Genomic DNA, 12764 nt, shown 5'->3' with positions numbered 1-12764 from the left:
GTAACACAGCTACTAGAGGGAGGCCTTTGAGAAATGCATGAAATGTGACCAGTAGTAGAGGAGCGACAAAAAAAATTAAACTATGAGATTTGAAGCGAGAGCACCTACTAGAGCTTACGTTATTCGTGCTCGAAAAGAGGCATCGTCACCCGATGTTATCACTGGTACATTTTCTCTTTACGACACTAATGTGATTGCTTTGATTGATCCTGGATCGACTCATTCATATATTTGTGTAAATTTAGTGTCTAGTAAGAATTTACCTATCGAGTCTACTGAGTTTATGATTAAAGTATCAAACCCCTTAGGCAAGTATGTTCTAGTTGATAAAGTTTGCAAGAGCTATCCTTTAATGACTCGGGGTTTCTACTTTTCAACTGATTTGATGCTATTACCGTTTGATGAGTTTGATGTAATTTTGGGTATGGATTGGTTGACTCTGCATGATGCTGTTGTGAATTCTAGACAAAATACTATTGAATTGAAATGTCAGAATAATGAAATTCTTAGAATTGAATCAGATAAGTTAAGTGGGTACTTGTTGCAATTTCGTCTATGTTAGCTTAGAGATATGTAAGAAAAGGTTGTGATGCTTAACTAGCTTATATCCTGGATACAAAAGCGTGTGAAATGAAGATAGAATTAGTGTCGATAGTCTGTGAGTTTTCAGATGTGTTTCCAGAAGAATTACCAGGGTTACCACCAATCAGAGAGGTCAAATTTTCTATTGAAATTAGTGCTGGGAACATCACCAATATCGATAATTCCGTACAGAATGGCTCTAACAGAACTGAAAGAGTTGAAAGCTCAATTGCAAGAATTAACAGATAGAGGTGTTGCACAACCTAGTTTTTCGCCCTGGGGTGCGCCAATATTGTTTGTAAAGAAGAAAGACGGATCAATGAGAATGTGGATTGACTATCGTCAGCTTTATAAGGTTACGATAAAGAACAAGTATCCGTTGCCGAGAATAGATGATTTATTTGACCAGTTGAAAGAAGCAATAGTGTTTTCGAAGATTGATTTGTGGTCTAGCTAGTATCAGTTGTGAGTTAAAGATTCGGATGTGCCAAAAACTACATTCAGAAAGAGGTACGAACATTATGAATTTCTTAGTATGCCATTTGGATTGACTAATGCTCCTGTAGTATTTATGGATTTGATGAATCAGATTTTTAGACCGTATTTAGACAGATTCGTTGTTGTATTTAATGAAGACATTCTGATCTATTCTTAAGATGAGTCTGAGCATGCCGAGCATTTGAAGATTGTACTACAATTCTTGAGAGATAAGCAAATGTTCTATAAATTCAGCAATTGTGAATTTTGGCTTCGAGAAGTCAGATTTTTGGGGCACATTATTCAGCGAAAGGTATAAGAGTTGATCCGAGCAAGATTTCAGTTGTTGTTAATTGGAAACCATCGAGGAATGTATCTAAAGTCAGAAGCTTTGTTTGGTTAGCTTGTTATTATCGACGATTTGTTGAAGGATTCTCGATGATTGCTACACCGATGACTAGATTGCTACAAAAAGATGTGAAGTTCTAGTGATCAGAGAAATGTTAATAGAGTTTTGACCAGTGGAAAGCATTGCTAACCAAAGTACCAATTTTGGTTCAACCTGAGTCAGGTAAAGAATTTGTGATTTACAGTGATGCATCATTGAACAGTTTGGGTTGTATTTTAATGCAAGATGGCAAAGTGATAGCTTATGCCTCCAAATAGTTGAAGCCGCATGAAAAGAATTATCCGACGCACGATTTAGAGTTGGCTGCAATTATTTTCGCATTGAAAATTTGGCAAAATCATTTGTATGGTGAAAAGTGCCACATCTTTACAGATCACAAGAGTTTGAAATATATAATGACTCAGAAAGATCTGAATTTGTAAGAACGGAGATGGCTCGAGCTAGTGAAAGATTATGAGTTAGTTATTGATTATCATCCAGGAAAACAAATGTAGTCACATATGCTTTAAGTAGGAAATCTCTAATTGCTTTGAGAGCGATGAATACAAGACTGACTTTTTCCGATGATGGTTCGATTATAGTGGAGTTGAAAGCTAAGCCGGTATTTTTCCAGCAAATTTGCGAAGCTCAAAAGTATGATACTGAATTGCAAGGCAACAGAATGCAATGTGAGTCGCCTAATAATTCTAACTATCAAATTGGATCTGATGATTGTTTACTGTACTGAGGTAGAATTTGTGTACCAAAGAATCCTGAGCTTACTCAGAAAATTCTACACGAAGCAGGCAGCGGTTGTTTATTTGTTCACTCGGGAAGTACCAAAATGTACAATGACTTGAAACAATTGTATTGGTGGTCGAGTATGAAACAAGACATTTCAAAATTTGTATCGAGATGTTTGGTGTGTCAGCAAGTTAAAGTTGAACATAAAGTGCCTTCGGGATTGCTACAACCAGTGATGATACGAGAGTGGAAATGGGATAGAGTTACAATGGATTTCGTATCGGGTTTGCCTCTGTCTCTGAAAATGAAAGATGCTATCTGGGTTGTTGTAGATAGACTAATGAAATCAGCATATTTTATTCCGGTACGTACTGACTATTCCCTTAATAAATTGGTTGAGCAGTTTATTTCTGAGATTGTTAGATAGAACGGGGTGCCAGTTTCGATTATTTCGGATAGAGATTGGAGGTTTACATCGCGATTTTATAAGTAATTGCAAGAATCTCTAGGTACGAGGTTGAATTTTAGTACAGCATTTCATCCACAAACAGACGGTCAGTCTGAGGAGTAATTCAGATTCTCGAAGATATGCTTAATTGTTGTGTATTAGAGTTCGAAGGCAACTATGAGAAATATTTGCCATTAGTTGAATTCGAGTACAACAATAGCTTTCAATCGAGCATAAAGATGGCACCGTATGAAGCTTTGTATGGTCACAAATGTCAAACTCCATCGTATTGGACTGAGCTGAGTGAGAGAAAGATTCACCATGTTGATTTAATTCGAGAGACTGAAGAAAAAGTGAAAGTAATTCGCGACAGTGTGATAGCTCGTGTGCGGATTTGAAATGAAAAGACATTGAATTTTAGATCGATGATAAAGTATTTCTGAAAGTATCTCCGTGGAAGAAAATTCTTAGATTTAGTCGTAAAGGCCAGTTGAGTCTACGATTCATCGGGATGTGTGAGATCATTGAAAGAATAGGGCCAGTGGCATATCGTCTAGCTTTACCATCAGAATTAGAAAAGATCCACAACGTGTTTCATGTATCGATGTTGTGCCGATATAGATCAGATCCATCACGCGTAATTTCTCTAGCAGATTTTGAGATTCAACCCGACATGACCTACAACGAAGAACCGATCAGAATTTTAGCTTGTGAGGTTAAACATTTGAAAAATAAAAGCATAGCTTTAGTGAAATTACTTTGGCAACTACACAGTGTCGAAGAAGCCAAGTGGAAACCCGAGGAAGCTATGAGAAAATAGTACCCAAACCTTTTTGCTGGTAAGAATTTCGGGGACAAAAATCCTTAAAGGGGGAGAGTTGTAATAGCCCATTTTTAGTCAAATCGAAAAGTGGTTTCGGGGCCACAAATCCAAAGTCAAAATAATTATTTTATTATTACTTTCATATTTACAGTATGATGGAATGATTATGTGAAAGTTTCATTTAGAAATTTTATCGTTTAATTAGTTAATTTGATAAAAAAGACTAAATCGCGTAAAGAGCAAAAGTGATGTTCTATTAGCTAAAGGTATCTAATAGTTATGGAATATTAAATTAGAGGTCCTTATGTTGTAATTAGACCATTTGAAACATGAGTGGACAAAGATGGACATAGTTAGGTGAATTTTAAATGTTCTACATTAAGGTTAAATTAGTAATTCGATTATTTAAGATAAATTAAATAAAAAAAATTCCTATCATCTTCTTAATATCATCTACCACCGAAAATTTCATAAGAAAAAGCCATGGCAGAGGCTTATGCATTCAGTCATCTTACCTAGCTTGCATGTGAGTATTTTTCATCCAGTTTTTAATGATTTCTATGTTTTCGAGATCGTTGCAGCTTAGTCTAACTAGCATAGGGACTACTTTGCAAAACTATTAAAGAGTTTTGATGTTTCCATTATTGAATACATGAGTATTTTTTTGTTTAATGATAGATTATGAATGTTTGATGATAGTTATACAAAGTTTTGTTAAGTGATTTTTAGTGAAAATGCAAATTAGGGATTAAATTGTGAAATGTGGAAACTTTGTGGTTAAAATGTGAAATAAATAAAAAATGTGGGTTTCTAGGGACCTAATTTTAATTTGGCTAGCATGGGTTGTGGTCAATTTGCATGAATTTATATTTTCATGAAATAAGGACTAAATTGTAAAAATGTGAAACATTAGGGGGAAATGTGTAAGTTCCTGAATGTGAATTTTGGACTACATTGAATAGAAAGATAATTAAATAAGTTAATTTTTATTACATATAGATCAAGAAAATCGAAACTTGGATCTAGATCGGGGAAAAACAAAGTTCTCGATTAATCGACCAATTTAGCTGTTTCTACATCCAAGGTAAGTTCGTATGAATAAGCTTTGTTGTAAATATATTTTAAATGCTTTGATATTGCATAAAGTGTGTATACGAGTCTACAGATATGTTCCACAATGATTCGAAGACGATTCAACATTGGAAATCCCGGTTGAACCTTAGGAATAGATAGGATACTAGTGACATGTCATTAGGTTGATATTGTGATTATGTGATTTGGGTGTTGGTCCTGTACGTCCTACAGGTGACTGAGTATACTGACATGTGTTGCAATTACTTGAAAGCTTGTGTGAGCAGCACCGTGTAGCTACATCTTGACCCACAGCTTGTGTGACAGGCTCGTTGATAGCTGGAGAGGGAGCATATATGTGATATGTGATTGAGATAGCATTGGCTATGTATGTGGCACTTTGGTGTGAGATTCCCAAGTATCCAATATTATTCTGAATGGTTCCATGGGAAAAGATTATGGTACGAGGATGAAAACAATGATATGGATCAGTTCTGGTACTTGTGATAAGCTTGGCAAGTAAGTGATAATCGATAAGTTATTTGCAAAGTATGTAAGTTGATGAACTTATACATGATATCAATAATTATAGAAATGTGCAAATTGTTGAATTAAGTGTATTACTTATGTTCTTTAAATTGTTATTGAATTGGTAATTATTCTTATTAATCGTACGAGCTTACTAAGCTTTATAGCTTACTTTGGTTATTTTACTGTGTTTTATAGTGATTTCAAAGCTAGCTCAGAATCGGGGATCGTCGGAGACTTCGTCACATTATCCAACTATCACTTTAGTACTTTTGAGTTTATGTTTTGGTTATATGGCATGTATAGGATTATGGTAATTTTGATATGTAGTTTGGTAATAAGTTGTGCCATTTAAATTGGCTTGGAAATGCTTATGTTTATGTTTGTACATATAGCCATGAGAGTTGGCTTAATATGGTTAGTTGATTAAGTATATAAATGTGTGCATAAGGCTTATGTTATGTAATTGAGGTTGGCTTTGTGGTGCTTATGGATGGTAGATATTGTGGTTGTCAAATGGTAGAAATTAAAGAAGATATATGCTTGTGAAGTTGAGCATAATGATACTTGTTTGGAAATGTTTAATTAGTTGAGATCTATGTTTGAATTTGGTAAAGTGCAATGGCTATTTTGTGTCTTTTGTGTATTGTGGATAATGGTATTGAAATGGCATAAAATAGGCTTGATTTAGTTGGTTTAAATGCCTATATATGCTATGTTTTGTTGCCATTGAATTTGGTGTAGATGTGCACAAGTTTGGGTGGCAAAATGGCTTGGTAAGTAGCCTATTTTTGTCCACACGGGTAGAGACACGAGTGTGTGTCTCATTCGTGTATGACACTTGATTATGTTACACGGCCGTGTGTCCCCTAGTGTTGAAATAGAAACCAAGTCAGTATGCTCCACAAGGCCTCACACATGGGCATATGACTTGGCCATGTGGCATAAGTCAGTATACCCTACAGGTTGGCACGGCCTAGCGCACGGTCTGATACACAGGCGTGTATGGCCATTTTTAGGTTACACGGGCTAGCCACACGGGTGTTTGTGTTGGCAGTGTGACCCAAGTCAGAGAGTTACACAGGGCTGGAAATGGGCTAGGGCACGGCCATGTGCTCCCATTACGGTTGTTCCCAAGGCCTGTGATATGGGTGTGTCTTTGGCCGTGTGATACACACGGCCTGGACACACGGGTGTATGTCCCCTATTTTTGAGAGAATTTTCTAAGTATTCTAAAAGTTTACAAAGTTATCGATTTAGTCCCAAACCACCCCGAATGCATGTCTTAGGCCTCGTAGGATCGTATTAGGGACAATATGATTGGTTGTGAATGAATCATATTTGAATTGATTAATTGCATGCGAGATGCATGTTTAAATGTGTGTTAAGTTCGGTAAAGCTCCATAACCCTATTCTGACGTTGAATATGGAAAAAAGTGTCACATTTTTACTGATCACAAAATCTTAAAACTCCTAATTATGCAGAAATAGTTAAACTTGTGACATCATAAATGACTTGAATTATTGAAAGACTACAATCTGATCATTGACTATTATCCGAGAAAAGCTAACATGGTTGTAAATGCTTTGATTCGAAAGTTTTTTTTTCTTTAAATGCATTGAATACTCGACTGACTTTGTAGCCAATTTGAGAGCTAAGCCGATGTTTCTACAACAAATCAGAGAATTATCGAAAAATGATTTTGAATTTCAATCAAAAGAAGAACTGGTTGAAAATACCTAGACTACTGAGTTTAGTATTAGTGATGCTAGCAGTTTGTATTTCTAAAACCGTTTGTATGTACCTAATTATTCAACATTGAAATGGGATATTTTGTGTGAGGCTCACAGTAGGACATATTCAATTCACCCGGGTAGCCCGAAAATGTATAATGATTTGAAGTAGATGTATTAGTGGTTAGGAATGAAATGTGAAATCTTCGAGCTTGTGACTAAGTGCTTGGTATGTCAACAAATGAAAGTCGAACAACATGTTTCGTTTAGTTTTCTATAGCCTGTAATGATTCTAGAATGGAAATGAGAATGAGTTACAATAGATTCTATATCAGGATTGTCGTTGACTCCGAAGAAGAAATATGCAATATGGGTGATTGTTGATAGATTAACAAAGTCTGCACACTTTATTCCGGTCAGAACAAATTACGCACTTGAGAAATTATCTGAGTTTTATATTTCTAAGATTGTGAGATTGCCACTGTCTATCATTTTTGATCGAGGCCTGAGGTTTACCTCCAGATTGTGGGGAAATTTGCATGAGGCTCTAGGTAGGAAACTAAATTTTAGCACTACATTTCATCCCTAGAAAGATGGTCAGTTAGAATGAGTAATACAGATTCTGGAAGATATGTTGCGATGTTGTATTATTGGGATTGAAGGTAGCTAGGAGAAATTTCTTCCTTTAGTTGAGATTACTTGTAATAACATCTATTAAACAAGTATTAAAATGGATTCGTATGAGGCTTTATATGGATACAAATTCAGAACTCCACTATAGTGGTCTGAGTTGAGTGAAGGAAAGATCGCTGAGACTTATTTGGTATGAGAAATAGAAGAAAAAGTTTAAGTTATTTGAGACTGTTTGAAAGCTACCTCAGACTGTCAGAAATCATATGCCAACTTGAAAAGAAAAGACATCAACTTCCAAACTGGTGATAAGGTGTTTCTAAAGGTTTTGCCTTTGAAGAAAGTTTTAAGGTTCAATAGAAAGGCAAAACTCAATCCGAGGTTTGTAGGGTTGTATGAAATTCTTGGAAGAATTGATCCAGTAGCTTACATATTCACTTTGCCTCCATAACATGAAAAGATTTATAATGTCTTTCATGTTTTGATGTTGAAACATTATAAATCAGATCCGTCTCATGCAATATCTCCCAAGGAAATAAAACTTCAGTCAGATATATCGTACTAGGAGGAACTGATAAATATTTTAGTTCGGGAAGTAAAAGAACTCGGAAATAAATGAATACCATTGGTGAAAGTGTTATGGCATTGACATGGTACCGAGGAAGCTACATGGGAACCTGAAGAAACCATGAAATCTCAATACCCTAATATGTTTTCAGGTAAAAAATTTGGGAAAGGAATTTCCTAAGAAAGAAGAGTTGTAATAGCTCGTTTTTCAATAGTGCTGGAAATGGTGATTTTAAAACCCCATCTTTCGATGATTGAGTTAGCAAAAATTATTATTTAATATTTACGAGTCTATTTTAGCATTATATTGAATTTGGTCTAGTAATTTTATTGAATAAATAGTTAATTACAAGGACTAAATTGTAAAAATGGTAAAAATTTATAGCTATTGATTTTTATTTGTTAAAAGGGATAAAAAGTATTGAGCCAATAATCAAAATGGAAATTAGGCCATTATTAATGGTGGTGGATGGTAGGTGGCGATTCTTTTAATTAAAAATATGTTAAATTATAATTGTATTATTATAATGGATAATGGATAAAACAAGAGAAACAAAAGCTAAAAATTTTATTCTTCTTCATTCATCATCATTTTTCTCACAAAAACCAAATGGGAGATAGGGTTTGGCTTCAAAAACTTTCGGTCCTTAATTGGTAAGCTTAATTTAGTCAGTTTCTTGTAATTTTTATGATTTTTAGATCATGGGAGCTTGATTTAGCTAGCTTGGGATTATTTTGCAAAACTGTTTTAGTTTTTAAAAGTTTCCATTATTCAATCTCGAAGATTTTGGTACTAAATTGATAGATTTTGAAATTAGATGTGAAAAAGGTTTAGTTTGTAAAGTGAAAATTGTTAGTTTTGAGCATAAGGACTAAAATGTAAATATATCGAAACTGATATGAAACTTTAGTAATTATTATTATTAGAGGGATGTAGAAGGATGAAATTGAGATTGATTTTGAAATCGAAGCTTAAATTTGAAAGTTATGACAATTTTGTTTTAGGGACTAAATTGAATAAAATGCAAAAGTTGAAGGAATATATGATAAATTAAAATGAATTGTTATATATAGTTATAATATGTTGTTAAAAGATATTTGGATTTGATAATTAATTTAAATTATGGTTAAGGTCGGGATTTAAACCAATCAAAAATTCACAAAAAAGAGGAAATTGTGGATTAGTCTTTGAAAACTTATCAGTTGTTGTTTCTGCAAGGTAAGTTCATATGGTGTAATTATGCTTTGATTCTTATGTGTCTTATATTGTGACAATGTATATAAATTTTAGTGAATTTTAGATTGTTGACAATTTAGTACTAAAGGGTGAGAATGGATAAAACTGAAATGGAATAACATGAACTTACATTGATACATGCACGAATTGGGTGAAATTTATTAAATTTCATTCATCGAAACTGCCAATTTTCATGTTTGGAAAATCAATCAACTTGTGATAAATTTTTGGATGGGATCCAGGCATTTTGGGTTTAGATGTCTTCATAACATTCGAAGATCTATCTCTTAGCTTCAAAACGCATTTTGAATTACTCGATTTTGTGTTTGGAAGCTCAAGTTATGATTGTTTAAGTGAAAACTACGAAAGGGAATTTCTAGATGGGATTATTACAAAAATTATGAGTTTCGGGTTTTTAATTTGATTTTAATTAATATTGGATTCAATTTTTAGGCTCAATTTTTATTATATATGAGCTCAATATTGTATTTATTAGATTATTATTTTATTATTTATTTATTCTGAATTTTGGATATTGTTGAAGTATTTTAAGTTGTTCAGGAGTTTTATTTTTTTACTCAAACAAGAAAATTTAGTTTAAAACTACTTCTTTTTTAGGTTAATTAGAATTTAATTTTACTTCAGAGTTTTATTTGGATGTACTTAGCTAGCTTATATAAAAGCCACTTCTGTAACACCCTATACTCAATCCGGTCGTCGAATCCGGCTATAGGGTATTACACTCATGTTTTCAATTTTGTTTAACACATTCATGTAATACATTCCGTGTAACAAATTAATTAATTTTGAATAATAATCATAACTCAAATCAATATTTAACTTTGCCAACTACGTGAATTTAATACGGTCATGTTTTACAAGGTAGTTTTTGTATACAAATAGATTTATAAAGTTTTAAGGAATGCAACTTATAGACCTAGGTAGTTTCAACTTAAATCTAACCTTGAGACTCTACCTCTGGGTCATCTCGTTATATGCATACTACGACTAAGAAACAAATCTACTATTGCACGACAAACTCTGGCCTGGTCCATTCTCGAACTTTCAAATTCCCTTTTTTTACTTGTAATACATAATAACACAAGTTCTAAATAATTTAATGTGTTTTCATACCTTATTAACACAACGCTAACATGTTTGCACTTCATGGTTGGGACTTCAAGTTTGTATTGCCCATATTAGGATACTACGCCGATCTCATTAATAAAGTAATTACATCACCCAGACCGATTTACTTATACTTGTCACATTACCCTCAATGATGTTATCATTTATTTATTCTTGTAATTTGGAGAGCAATTCATCTTACTTAATCGTAGCTAATCTATAGTTAGTGACTCAAAAGCAGAAGAGTTCATGTTTGGCTACACGGAGGCTAACATACATACAACCTCTATTGAGGAGGTCTCAAAGATGCAATACCAAAATGTTAATCTAATAGCAAATGATTACTTGGCGAATATCCTTTGCTATTCTTATTTTCATTAATTGCCTTCATGGCTCCTTATGCATCTATTTCCTCAAGAGGGAAATCCCCACGGATTCTCACTTACGAGCTTGTGAAAGATAATCTATAATTAATTCCATAACATGCCTTGCACTTATGATTACAGATATTCATATAAGATTGATCTTGACGAGTAGTCCCTATTACGGACTGTTAATAAATGTTTGTCTTATCGAACTAAGATTCATATTACGATCCTCTTGGATCCATAGGGAAGACACCATTACGACTTAATATAGAAAGTATACTCATCTCAATCAAGTAAACTGATTTGATGGTACATCTTATTCTGCCTCTGTTTCACAATCAGATAGCCCATTCTTGTTTCACAATCAGATAGCCCATTCTTGGTGATCTTCACTCTGAAACAGATAACATGTAGGTAGATTGTTAAGAGCGAATCCCCTATTTGTGAAATCATACATATAAAACAGTCGCGGTGGACTATCATATCTTTTATATATGATTTTGCATAAACATATAGCTCGCACATAATAATGGATTTCAAGAAAACTAACTCATTCTTGGTGGACTCATACAAACATATCCCTTTTTTGTGGAATCCTATTGTAAGTTAGCGGTTCCTTCATTACGGAATTATATTTGTAAGATACCCCTCATAGATTTCCATTTATACAATACTCCAGAAAGACCTCTATATTAAGACATTCCTGATAATGCCATGGTCATGGACTTCCATTTCACATAAATGACTTAAAGCCTAAGAATCTTAGAGTGTTACACTACCCATTAAAGGATTTCATATAGTGGGGTGCACCCTTCTCCGAACCATTCAAAAACCCATTCCTTGCTTAGTCCAACTGCCTCCTTCAAAGTCACAGTTAAAAATAAATGCATATGTGATCTCCGTGCATGTCCATTCGAACCTCCACAAAGACACAGTTAAAATAAACATGTACATCACACAAAATTCCTCTACCAATAAATAATTTTTACCATACAACATATCTCACATCCATCATTCCAACTATGCATCATATTCATAATTACTCGTAACCATACAATTGCATATCATTATGCAACATACATCATGCCAAACAATTCATCTATTCAACATGATCAGACTGATAACCAAATGGTATTTGTATGTCAACACCATATGCACAGATAACAACAATTTGCCACAAGTTGATTTGCCATTTGTAAAACACTAATTCAAATATATTCAGTACACTAACAACACATGAAACATCCATTTAAGGACTGAGTTTTGAAACTCACCTGAAAAATGATGCCAAATCAATCTTCTAAGTTTCTCCGTTGCTACACGAGCTTCTAGCAGCTTACAAACATAACAATAATTTTAGACTTCTAGTGAAGATAATTTATCATCATAAGAATCATACTTTCCTTTCCTTAAATTTGTTAGCATAGAAAGGTTAAAAAGCTTACTAGCTTACAAAATTTCCAATTTCTAAGTCTCAAACCTTCGTTTCATCCTCTATGCACAAATGTTCCTTAAGCCTCCTCTCTCTCATGGCAAACCAGAGCAAGGATGAAAAAAAAAACAAAAATATGGAAAAACAATCCCAGAGAACAACACCTCATATATATATAATTCTTAACAACTCCTCATATATATATATAATTCTTTCATGAATCCTTTACAAACACAAAATCAACAGCCGCTTGGAAAAAATGTTGATCATCTTGTCTCCCACTAAGACCTATCTAGTTGAAAAGTAACTGAGCTAAGGTTGAAATCTAACTTTTTCTCAACCATCCCACCAGAAACTCTTATTTACAAAAAGTATCTATTAGATTAGAAAACTTTTCAATTTAATGTGTGTCTCCCTAGTAACTTAAGGCTTTAAAAAATCTAGGTGTGACAACTTTCCCAGCCTTAAACAAAATTTTATCCCCAAAATTTCTTTCAATTAAGAAGAAGATAACCCACAATAGGGTGACTTTTAAATTTCAGTAATCTTACACAAGACACTTGAGAAAATCTTAGTACTCTAATACCTGGCAGATTGTGGCTGGCGA

This window comes from Gossypium arboreum, chromosome 11 (genome assembly GCF_025698485.1).
Source record: "Gossypium arboreum isolate Shixiya-1 chromosome 11, ASM2569848v2, whole genome shotgun sequence".
Taxonomy (NCBI): Eukaryota; Viridiplantae; Streptophyta; class Magnoliopsida; order Malvales; family Malvaceae; genus Gossypium; species Gossypium arboreum.
This window is presented reverse-complemented; position numbering follows the sequence as displayed.